At 42.9% G+C, this 13,209-nt stretch overlaps 1 protein-coding gene across 1 annotated transcript in view; it reads left to right on the top strand.

The window, feature by feature from the left end:
• The first annotated feature begins 7,881 nt into the window (after positions 1–7,881).
• LOC126483609 (CD109 antigen) overlaps positions 7,882–13,209 on the top strand; it is an 847,818-nt gene continuing 842,490 nt past the window's right edge. Inside the window, exon 1 of the mRNA XM_050106646.1 lies at positions 7,882–8,116. The gene's annotated coding sequence lies outside the window, so the exon portion shown is untranslated. The remainder of the gene's footprint in view (positions 8,117–13,209) is intronic.

The following is a 13,209-nucleotide window of genomic DNA, read 5'->3' as shown; positions in this document are numbered from 1 at the left end:
GTGCAACAAATGAAAAAAAATATTTCTTTTGTATGATGTGAGACAAATTATCAATTTTCGGATTTTTTTCTTTACTTTTATGGTGCTACTTGCTAAATTTCATGACTCTAAGCCAACGGATACTAGAAGGTTTCAGATAGATTATATAATGGTAAGACAGAGATTTAGGAACCAGATTTTAAATTGTAAGACATTTACAGGGGCAGATGTGGACTCTGACCACAATCTGTTGGTTATGAACTGTAGATTAAAACTGAAGAAACTGCAAAAAGGTGGGAATTTAAGGAGATGGGACCTGGATAAACTGACTAAACGAGAGGATGTACAGAGTTTCAGGGAGAGCATAAGGGAACAATTGACAGCAGTGGGGGAAAGAAATACAGTAGAAGAAGAATGGGTAGCTCTGAGGGATGAAGTAGTGAAGGCAGCAGAGAATCAAGTAGGTAAAAATATGAGGGCTGGTAGAAACCCTTGGGTATCAGAAGAAATATTGAATTTAATTGATGAAAGGACAAAACACAAAAATTCAGTAAGTGAAGCAGGCAAAAAGGAATACAAACGTCTCAAAAATGAGATCGACAGGATGTGCAAAATGGCTAAGCAGGGATGGCTAGAGGGCAAATGTAAGGATGTGGAGGCTTATCTCACGAGGGATATGATAGATACTGCCTACAGGAAAATTAAAGAGACCTTTGGAGAAAAGAGAATCACTTGCATGAATATCAAGAGCTCAGATGGAAACTAAGTTTTAAGCAAAGAAGGGAAAGCAGAAAGGTGGAAGGAGTATATAGAGGGTCTATACAGGGGCGATGTTCTTGAGGACAATATTATGGAAATGGAAGAGGATGTAGATGAAGATGAAATGGGAGATATAATACTGCGTGAAGGGTTTGACAGAGCATTGAAAGACCTAAGTCGAAACAAGGCCCCGGGAGTAGACAACATTCCATTAGAACTACTGACAGCCTTGGGAGAGCCAGTCCTGACAAAATTCTACCATCTGGTGAGAAAGATGTATGAGACAGGCGAAATACCCTCAGACTTCAAGAAGAATGTAGTAATTTCAATCCCAAAGAAAACAGGTGTTGACAGATGTGGAAATTACCAAACTATCAGTTTAATAAGTCACAGCTGCAAAATACTAACGCGAATTCTTTACAGACGAATGGAAAAACTGGTAGAAGCTGGCCTCGGGGAATATCAGTTTGGATTCCGTAGAAATGTTGGAACACGTGAGGCAATACTGACCTTACGACTTATCTTAGAAGAAAGATTAAGAAAAGGAAAACCTACGTTTCTAGCATTTGTAGACTTAGAGAGAGCTTTTGACAATGTTCACTGGAATACTCTCTTTCAAATTCTGAAGGTGGCAGGGGTAAAATACAGGGAGCGAAAGGCTATTTGCAATTTGTACAGAAAGCAAATGCCAGTTATAAGAGTCGAGGGACATGAAAGGGAAGCAGTGGTTGTTAAGGGAGTGAGACAGGGTTGTAGCCTCTCCCCGATGCTATTCAATCGGTATATTGAGCAAGCAGTAAAGGAAACAAAAGAAAAGTTCGCAATATGTATTAAAATCCATGGAGAAGAATTAAAAACTTTGAGGTTCGCCGATGACATTGTAATTGTCAGAGACAGCAAAGGACTTGGAAGAGCAGTTGAACGGAATGGACAGTGTCTTGAAAGGAGGATATAAGATGAATATCAACAAAAGCAAAACAAGGATAATCGAGTGTAGTCGAGTTAAGGCGGGTGATGCTGAGGGAATTAGATTAGGAAATGCGACACTTAAAGTAGTAAAGGAGTTTTGCTATTTGGGGAGCAAAATAACTGATGATGGTCGAAGTAGAGAGGATATAAAATGTAGACTGGCAATGGCAAGGAAAGCGTTTCTGAAGAAGAGAAATTTGTTAACATCCAGTATAGATTTAATTGTCAGGAAGTCGTTTCTGAAAGTATTTGTATGGAGTGTAGCCATGTATGGAAGTGAAACATGGACGATAAATAGTTTAGACAAGAAGAGAATAGAAGCTTTCGAAATGTGGTGCTACAGAAGAATGCTGAAGATTAGATGGGTAGATCACATAACTAATGGGGAGGTATTGAATAGAATTGGGGAGAAGAGGAGTTTGTGGCACAACTTGACCATAAGAAGGGATCGGTTGGTAGGACATGTTCTGAGGCATCGAGGGATCACCAATTTAGTACTGGAGGCAGCGTGGAGGGTAAAAATCGCAGAGGGAGACCCAGAGATGAATACACTAAGCAGATTCAGAAGGATGTAGGCTGCAGTAGGTACTGGGAGATGAAGAAACTTGCACAGCAACCAGTCTCAGGACTGAGGACCACAACAACAACAACAAGCCAACAGAAAGTAGCTTATACACTGAAGCGCCAAAGAAACTGTTGTAGGCTTTAAAGGATGGGGCCCCTCCAAGTCCACACCAACGTGGTGACCAAACCAAAAGTTCTACTCTCACCTCCGTATAACAGGATGCGGGCTGGGACGCTGTCCAAGCGTCTGGGTAAGATTACTCATTAACATGGTCCATCAGGAGATAGAAAGTGGACGAAAGCGATCGAAGGGTAGCGGTTGTAAGAGCAGAGGAAAAAAAAGTGGTAAGGCCAGCGCCAAGGGAGAAAAACCTCTGCGACAGTAGGACGGGTAGTAAGGGCAGGAGCGGCTTGCTATCTGCGACAGTGCATGCAAGGTGTCGTTATGCTAGTGCGAGGTATCGTGCATCGTTACCTTTGTCGTTGTGGAAGCTCGTTGTAGGGCTTGCTGCAGTTGCTACATCCCTGTAACAGTTCAAGGTCATCATACATTAGTGTGCGATCGGTCATAGATCGGCTCACAGTGCAGGGGGTGTGTGTTGCTGTGCATAGTACGGTTTCCCTACGACTGCCTGTTTTTCGGCGGGTCGAGCATCTGGGGTTACCAGTAGTATCTGTGTTGCAGGGTCTCGCCAATACTGTCGTGTTAGCGTGCTATGGACCATAGATGTTTAGTTTCTTGCCAATAGTGTCTTTGGTCTATTATGTTTCCACCTATGGTTGTGGTCGTAGTTACCCGGAAAGGAGAAACGGGTTACGCGAGTGTCTTGTGTTATTGTACAGTCGTGTGGAGAGTTTTTGGAATACCTGCAAGATAGTATCTAGCCGGTATTCCCGGTGAAGGTCCGCGATGCGTGTGTAGCGCGGAGCGTTGCTTATGATTTTGAGTACTTTGTTCTGTATGAGCTGCAGACGGCGCAGGCGTGTGGGCGCAGCGTATCCCCAGATGTCATCAGGGGTCGAATAAGTGTCATGTACATGGACCTAGACACCCTCCTATTGAGTGTGCTACGCCTGTTAAGCATAGGGTAGAGTTGTTTGAGCCTCGCGTTTGCTTTGTTGAATGTGGTGCTCCAAGAGTAGTTTCCGGTCCAGCCAGACACCGAGATATTTGACCTGCTCGCGGAAACGTATTGAGCGTGCATGTAGTGTTATTGGGTTGCAGTGCTGATGTTTGCGCAGTAGTTTCGGTCTTCTAGTGAACAGAACGGCTTCGCACTTGTCGACGCCATTTCACCAGCCAAGGCTCTGCCGTTCTGAGTGCAGTCTGTAGTTGTGAGTTAATGTTATACGGCTTCCAATCTTGCGCAATGATGCATGCGTATTCAAAAACAGAGCGCTGCGTTCGCCAACGCCTAGGTAAGACAACAAGGGTCTGGCGCAGTTGTTCAAATGGTTCAAATGGCTCTGAGCACTATGGGACTCAACTTCTGAGGTCACCAGTCCCCTAGAACTTAGAACTACTTAAACCTGACTAACCTAAAGACATCACACACATCAATGCCCGAGACAGGATTCGAACCTGCGACCGTAGCGGTCACGCGGTTCCAGACTGTAGCGCCTAGAACCGCTCGGCCACCTCAGCCGGCGCGCAGTTGTTAGATCGGTTACTGCTGTTACAATGACGGGTATCAAGATTTAAAAGAGTTTGAACGTGGTGCTATAGTCGGCGCTCAAACGATGGGACACAGCATCTCCTACGCAGCGATCAAGTGGGGATTTTCCCGTACGGCCATATCACGAGTCTACCGTGATTATAAGGAATCCGGTAAAACTTCAAATCTCCGACATCCCTGGGGCCGGAAGAAGATCCTGCAAGAATGGGACCAACGACGACTGATGAGGAACCCTTCCGCAGATTGCTGCAGATTTCAGTGCTGGACCATCAAAAAGTGTCAGCGTGCGAACCATTCAACGAAACATCATCGATATGGGCTTTCGGAGCCGAAGGTCCACTCGTGTATCCTTGATGACTGCATGACACAAAGCTTTACGCCTCGCCTGGGCTCTTCAACACCGACATTGGACTGTTGATGACTGGAAACATGTTGCCTGGTCTGGTCAGTCGAGTCTCGTTTCAGATTGTATCGAGCGGATGGCGTGTACGGGTATGGAGACAACCTCATGAATCAATGGAGCCTGCATGTCAGCAGGGAACCGCTCAAGCTGGTGGAGGCTCTGTGATGGTGTGAGAGGTGTGCAGTTGGAGTGATATGGGGCCTCTGATACGTCTAGATACGACTTTGACAGGTGACACGAACGTAGGAATCCTGTCTGATCACCTGAATCCATTCATATCCATTGTGTATTACGACGGACTTGGGCAACTCCAGCGGGACAACCCGACACCCCACACGTCAAGAATTGCTGCAGAGTAGCTCCGGGAACACGTTTCTGAGTTTAAACACTTCTGCTGGCCACCAAACTCCCCAGACATGAACACTGTTGAGCATATCTGGGATGCCTTGCAGTGTGCTGTTCACCCCCTTGTACTCTTACGGATTAATGGACAGTCCTGCAGAATTCATGGCGTCAACTCCCTCCGGAACTACTTCAGACAGTCGAATCCATGCCACGTCATGTTGCGGCACTTCTTCATGCTCGCAGGGGCCGAACACTATATTAGGCAGGTGTACCAGTTTCTTTGGCTCTTCAGAGTATGTTTTGATGAGTGAGTTTTCGAGTGTCAAAGTATAAATGGCCGTATCTTTTTACTGCAGTTGACTTAGAAGCTTCTACGAGGGTGAGTCAAATGAAAACCTTAAATATTCAAACTTCCTGGCAGATTAAAACTGTGTGCCGGGCCGAGACTCGAACTCGGGACCGTTGCCTTTCGCGGACAAGTGCTCTACCAACTGAGCTACCCATGTACGACTCACGCCCCGTCCTCACAGCTTTACTTCTGCCAGTACCTCGTCTCCTACCTTCCAAACTTTACAGAAGTTCTCCTGCTAACCTTGCGGAACTAGCACTCTTGAAAGAAAGGACATTGCGGAGACATGGCTTAGCAACAGCCAGGGGGATGTTTCCAGAATGAGATTTTCACTCTGCAGCGGAGTGTGCGCTGATATGAAACTTCCTGGCTTGGGTAGCTCAGGTGGTAGAGCACTTGCCCGCGAAAGGCAAAGGTCCCGAGTTCGAGTCTCGGCCCGGCACACAGTTTTAATCTGCCAGTAAGTTTCATATCAGCGCACACTCCGCTGCAGAGTGAAAATCGCATTCTGGACCTTAAATATTGTTTTTAAATATTATTTACTGTGCAGAAGTGGTACAAAGCTGTATCACTTTTCAACATAATCTCCCCCACGCTCAATGCAAGTCCTCCAGCGCTTACAAAGTGCAGAAATTGCTTTAGGGAAAAATTCTTTTTGTAGTCCACGCAACCACTCATGCACCGCGTGGCGTACCTCTTCATCAGAACGGAACTTCTTTCCTCCCATTGCGTCTTTGAGTGGTCCAAACATTTGGAAATCACTTGGGGCAAGGTCTGGTGAGTATGGTGAATGAGCGAGACACTCAAAATGCAGGTCTGTGATTGTTGCAACTGTTGTACAGACTGACCCTTGCAATGTCATGTCGCAAAAGGACACCTGCTGACAGCAATCCACGTCGCTTTGATTTGATTGCAGGCCGCAGATGATTTTTTCGGAGATCTGTGTATGATGCACTGGTGACAGTGGTCCCTCTAGGCATGTAATGCTCCAAAATGACGCATTTTTCGTCCCAAAAGAGAGCCAGAATAACCTTCCCTGCTGATGGTTCTGTTCGAAACTTCTTTGGCTTTGGTGATGAGGAATGGCGCCATTCCTTGCTCGCTCTCTTCGTTTCCGGTTGGTGGAAGTGAACCCAGGTTTCGTCCCCAGTAACGATTCTTGCAAGGAAGCCATCACCTTCTCGTTCAAAGCGCCGAAGAAGTTCTTCACAAGCATCAACACGTCGTTCTCTCATTTCAGGAGTCAGCTGCCGTGGCACACATCTTGCAGACACAGTGAAACTGGAACACATCATGCACAATGTCGTGTGCTGACCCATGACTAATTTGTAAACATACTGCAGTGTCATTCAATGTCACGCTGCGGTTTTCCTTCACTATGGCTTCAACTGCTGCAACGTTCTGAGGAGTCACAACTAGTTGTGCCCGACCTGGACGAGGAGCATCTTCCACTGAAGTCACACCATTTGCGAACTTTCTACTCCATTCGTAGACTTTCTGCTGTGACAAACATGCATCACCGCACTGAAGCTTAATTCGTCGATGAATTTCAATAGGTTTCACACCTTCACTACGTAAAAACCGAATAACAGAACGCTGTTCTTCCCTGGTGCAAGTCGCAAGTGGGGTGGCCATCTTCATACTGATACTGCGGCGGCATGTGTGCATCTGCTCTATGCTGCCACCTACAGGCCATTCTGCACGCTGTTTGTACCCAGCTTACCAACTTACAGGATAACGGCGCGAAATTTCGATTTGTTATTACAAATTTAAGGTTTTCATTTGACTCACCTTCGTTTTTTATACACCGCCTGGGGGCCGTCGACTTGACTACTTGCCAACTTGTAAGTGTATACGTTCCTGAGGAAAAGTGCTTTCAACAGAGAGACAGACTGACGGACGGACGGATGGACAACAGAGTTATCCTATAAAATGCTCTGTTTTACCAACATTCCTGCGATGTAATTTTTGTCTCTAAGCAGTAAAAAAAAAAGTTTTTCATGATTTTCTGTACACATAAGCGTATCACAAGTGCACAATGAGGTTTGAAACTACAGTATTACCTGTGTCTGCTACTTCAATCGGACAGTAACGTTGCAAGATGCAAGACGTTGATCTGAGTACAAACAAATATTCGAACTATATTGTTTTATTTGTCCGGATGATTCCATGATCCTCTTTTCTTTTAAAAGTTCGCGCTAATTTCCTCATCCACTACCTTCGTTAATCATTGGGACACGAGACTGTATTTGAATTCACTGTTATATTTACTACGTCGAATCTTCTTTTATTTTGTAGCCACTTTAATTACGCGTGTTTCTTCACATTACTTTGGTCCGAAACAAACTGAATTTGCTCTTCTACGTAGTGTGCCAGTTTTAGTTCCGTAATTTTAAGACAAATTTAAAATTATCAGAAGCCTTGGCAACATCCGCAATTAACCTTTCATTATTCAATCTACGGTGCTACAATTGTGCCATTGAGTTGTTTCATTATTCTATCTGCAACACTGCAAATGCAATATCAAGTTTCTTTCGCTACAGTCCATTCCGCTGAGACTTTTCCGTACTCCTGTGTCGTCAGTGTATTTCTGATCTGGAGTTGTCGTGCTAGTTACGGTACTTTACAATAGGCAAAAGCATTTTAAGTGAGTCTTATAATAGAGAATGGCCAAAATCTTCCGCTTTGTGCGAAATTGATAGTGCGAAATAACGGACTGGCTCCGCTTGACCGCTGCATGTTTCCTTGATAGTCTTTTGTCAGCAAGACTCGCGCCGCCGCAAGAATTGGAATTCCACCGCTAGATGGCTCTGCCAACACAGCGTGGGATTGTATGGCGGTGTGTTGCGTGGTGTTAAATTCGAAGTGGTACAAGTTTTAACAAAAAGAGAATACAAGTGCAAGAAATGAAGTTATTGTGTTGAAGTGATACGGTAAACGTCCGTTTAGTCGTTACACAAGTGCGTCAAATACTGTAAGTGTCCGTTTTATTTACTGTGAAAAGCAAAAAAGGAACATTGCAACATCTAAGGAGTGGCTAGCTAGCTGCAGGAACTTCACAACGGAACACAGGTAACTGAGCGCTGGGCGTTGACCGCGTCTATATTTGACTCTGACATTAGATCCCCTTTATTCTCCTGTGTATCGCCTAATATTTGTCGTACTATAACTGGAAGTTACGGTCCTAATTGAGTTCCATAAAACGCAGTTGCTTTCATAAAAAATCTCGGTTTATTCTACAAAATAAAAAGGATTCGGTTGGGTGTCATTGAAGCTAACAAGTGTCCCGGTTAGTTTGTCAGTAGAATGGTGTGTTACATGAATGTTGTGATGAAACCCGAGACAGTTCGCCTTTGGAGATTTCAATGCTTCGGCGCATGATCAGTGACGAACTTTTTGAAAGTTGCGCCACACCACCAATTATTTAACTGTTGTCTGGAGATAAAGATCACTCATTGCGTTTTGATGGGGAGCTATTGTAACCCGAAATAGTGCAAATATTTTTGCAGAATATAGAATTAACCAAATCGTGACAGCAATACAGGCAGTATCTTGTTAAACGTTACCCAGAAAATTCTTTACAGTCAGAATCATTGTAAAATTTGTTGCAAACGAAGGAGAGTACTTCGGCATCTTTCAAGGTCTTCAATTGAAGCGTACAGCTTATGATGAGGTAAAGGGGGAGGGGGGTAGAGAAATAGAAATGATTCATGTGGTAATCATTACTTGGCAGACGTAACGGCAAGAGGGTTGCATGAAATCAAACCACCAGTCTGCTTTAATTGGTTTCCGAACGGTTAGAAATTTGCTGTTACGATGAGATTAAAAAAAAAAAAAGCGTTCTGAAGAAACGATACCGATGGTGGGATTGAGAGGAAACAAACAAATCTTAAAAATTAGGTTGCAATTGCAGCGCTAAATCCAATAATGTAGATGTATTTTTATGCACGTAAGCAACATGCAGGTTACATATTAACCATCAAAATCAAAGTTTGTATTGTAGCGCACGGTTTCAACCATCCAAACCACATGCACAAACAAGGAATGAACTAGTACCCAAGCAAGCCAATTTCCCGTTATTGTCATATGACTTGATATGCAGCGTAAAGAGCACAAGAAATAATCGCGAGGGGTGAGACCTGTTGTCTCCTTTATTTCTGTGTCCAGAGGTAAATGTTGTCATGTATGAATGATAGGGTACTTTTAAATTTAATGTCAACCAGAGGTTTTGGTAGTTGTGCATTATATAAAAGTATTTTCGTGTAACGTAACAGTAAGCAAGTTAGAATTAACTTGTCGCTCGCGATTGAGCTATAACTTGCCTCTCTCATTAAGGAATAAATACACAGAAAGACTCAGTGTGTTAGATAATTTTTATCCAGGGTATCTAGATGTGTACAAACTGTCTTACCTAAGGAGCTAAGAAACATATTATTTTGCTTTACATGTTTTGTTCGAAGCCATCGATGTTTCATTCTGCCAGTCAGACTTGTATCAAAAGTTATTTCATGAATATATGTTAGAATTTACACACTAAAGATCACTGTACGCCTTAAAGTAATGGGATTTGGTTGACTCAAGACTGCGTGACAATAAAATAAATATGTAAGTAGATGATCGTGGCATTTTGTTTTCAGCTGCGCATAATAGACTAATCTATGTAAACAGGAATAGCTGTTGAGTATTCTTAGTAGAAAGTATCTGTTGCGTGAATGGAATGGAATGCTGCAGACGTGTGGTGTCAGTGTCAAACGAGCAACGTATTAATTTCTTATGTGGTGTGCAAAAATGGAAAAGCACTTCGTGTCTACTTTCGAAATTTTTATGGTGCTATACGCTGAAATCGACGGTTTAACGGTTATGCATCTCCTGTCTGTACTTTATTGTCCCCACATTTGATGAGGTTTGAATAGTCCACGTCGTCTGATGATAAAACCAGCAACGACTTAAATGAACATTATAAAAGTGAGAGCTACTCATCAGTAATTTTCGGTTATAAGAGGTAAGTACTGATTCAGTATATATAAAAAAAAAATTACTTTATTTCATTCTACTTGCTGCCGGCATTTGACGTGCCACCAAGTGAATAAGACAGTTCGTAGTTTTTAAATATTGAATTGCACACGTGCATAACATAGCTTATGTGGTTCTTAGTATTTTAACAGAGTTGCAGCTTTAAATAAGTAAAAGTGGAATTTAACCTCGTGCGAGCTTTAAGAGGACTGATATTAAGAAGACAGGAAAGAATTTGCATTTATAGAATGCCATAGCCGTTGCTGTTCACGAGTGAGCAAGGCTCAAGGGCTGCAACCGCCCCATCTGCTACACTATTGTGTAGGTTATCATAGTCCCAGACGCGGACTAGGATCTCACAGCAACAAAAGCTTCTCTCCCTCAGATGACGTGACCCTACATCTAGGTTATTTTCTGCTTTTTATGTAGAAGTGTAAACATTAGTGAGATGCATAAAAAACAGAGACAAGATGCGCTGTCTAAATTATATTGCTTAAACAACAGTTGACACAAAGAACAGTGTACAGTTCATTTTAACGCTTAACGCTTCTGTCTGCCCTCCGTATAAAACTACAGTTTTTCACTTGTCATGGTTATAAGGAGGTGGGATGTGGGAATAAAAATTTCATATCGCGTACGGTATTCCAAAAGTAAGAGTTTCATTGTTCGAATAGTAGATAATTTTGAAACCTTGGAAAAACAAATATTTCATCCAAGGATAAGTTTAGGAGGACATTTTCGAAGTTTTCTTACGTATTCGTATTCTGCAGTGTGTCTAACTAGGGACCAACAATATTCTGCCGACATATTGCAGTTGCACCGCCCTACAAACCTCATTTCCATTACTACAATGCCTCTGTGGAAACGTTCCTCTTGTTCATCACTAGTATCCGTGAAGTTCTGATGGAAAAATTCAAGATGGCAGTGAAGGAAATGTGGCTTTGGTGACATGACACTTTGTTCCCTGGAAACATTTTATGTTATTCACAGCCTCTTTATAGCCATTTGTGATTTCCGTGAAAGTGCGTACTCGCTGACTTGAACGCATGTCATGCACCTTCATCAGCCTCACTTAACGAGTGGGTGAAACTTGTATCTTGCATAAGCTGTCGTATTTGGGGGCCAATAAATACACAGCCTCTCCCCTCTAATCTTTGCACCGCTGACATTGGGTAACTTTGTCTTCAGGTGTGCAAGAGTTGCCTCTTTTTTTCTGCCCAGCGCTTTTATATATATCTCCATTAACGTCATTTTAAAAGACAGCCGTAGACGATATACATCTTCAGGGTTTGCAAACACACTCATTTTACACAGGCGTTTGAGTAGGCCACTCTTTACGTACCTGATGTCCTTTCTTGTTGCGACTGTTCCACTAGCACAGAAAGGAGCAGTACTTCGTGTACTCTGGTTGCATACCAGTCCATAGCACTATTACTTTCAGGTCTACACACAGTTTCCAGTTACACATATCATAGTGTAAGAAAATGATCAAATCTCGCGTTGTTTCGTAAGTCCAGTTCTTGTTAAGCGAGTATCCGACTGGAACTGAAGCATATTTATTACCTTTATGGAGGAGGACTGCCTGTAAACTTGATTTCGAGGAGTCAGTAGTGTGTTTCCACTTCTCATCTACATCCGCACCATACTCCGAAACCCCCAACAGTGTGTAGCGGAGAGTACTCTCTGCTACCACTAACTGATTCCCCCCTTCCCTGTTCCACTCGCGAAAGGCGGTTGGGAAGAGACAGTCTCGGTAAGCCTCTGTGTGCTGTATGAAGAGTCATCAGTCTTCTGGCTGGTTTGATGCGGTCCGCCATGAATTGCTCCCCTGCGCCAACTTCTTCATCTCAGAGTAGCGCTTGCAATCTACGTCCTCAATTATTCGGCGGATGTTGAAAGGAGTATACTGGGGCACACTTGTATGTGGCACCAGAATAAGATAACAATATTGAAAAATTAAAATGAAACTAGTATACTATAACGATGAATGTCTCTGATAGGCTTGATAATGCGGATCGCTGACAGTGCGCGATCGCAGAGCCAAAGATACTACGCAGCTAGTGTTGGAATAAGAGAGAGCTGTCTGTGAGGGAAAGATGATGGAGTAGGCAGTTTTTGTGGTGTGTTGTGTGAAGCCACCAAGAGTTAGATTAATGTAGGTATGTCAATATTGTTGAACATGGAAGCAGACGTCTTCATGGAAATAAGGTAAACATGTTAAATAATTGTGGTTTCTGCTTTTGTCATCGCGTTAGTATAGATGAGTTGGCTGATAATTTGTAATTGTTGAGTAACCCCAGAATGTACGTAAGCGGTTTTGAAAAAAAAAAGGCTCGTTAGATATTTCATTTTTGTAATGCTTTTAAGATTTGTTAACAGGGTTATGTGTAATTTGATGATTTGCATTTATGTTGGATTGATGAAGTTATATAATACTTGCTGTTTAAATCTCATTGTTTGTGAATCAGTTGTGAGTAATGTAACTTCAGCTGTCAGATGTTTTTGAAAAGCCAACGTAACTTGCAATATAATTTTGCTAAAAAGAAGTGAGTGTTAGTAAATCACCATAATCAGTACCGCCTCCCAGTCCAGGTCATATATTTCTTAAAGAAGTTGGATTTTCTTAAATGTTCTCGTTTATCAGCCAAATTAATTTCATGTGCATTTCAAGTATTATGGCTAGCATTGCCCACTGCTGAGCCTGTAGTTAGCATTTACATTTTTTTTATGGGAGACCAGAATCTATCGCGTTCCACCTTTGCTACTCCAGAGGTAAGACAATTTATTTGTTATGTGCATAGGAACCGAACTTATCAGTTTTGAACAGGGCCAGAAGATTCAGTGCCTAAGGGGCTGAATGTATTGTGTAGTAACTGCATTTCTTTATTGGTATTGGGAGTTGTCCCAATCGATTCGTAAGTAAGCACACCACTTGCAGTTACAACACGCAACACGACAGTTAGAGTTCTGTACTCATTCCACAGATCAGACTTCATTCAGCATAATCGTAAAGTTTATTATTTCACATTTTTATTCGCCGGCCGTTGTGGCCGAGCGGTTTTAGGCGCTTCAGTCTGGACGCTGCGGTCGCAGGTTCGAATCCTGCGTTGGGCATGGGTGTGTGTGATGTCCTTAGGTTAGTTAGGTTTAAG

Source organism: Schistocerca serialis, chromosome 6 (genome assembly GCF_023864345.2).
Source record: "Schistocerca serialis cubense isolate TAMUIC-IGC-003099 chromosome 6, iqSchSeri2.2, whole genome shotgun sequence".
NCBI lineage: Eukaryota > Metazoa > Arthropoda > Insecta > Orthoptera > Acrididae > Schistocerca > Schistocerca serialis.
This window is presented reverse-complemented; position numbering and strand designations above follow the sequence as displayed.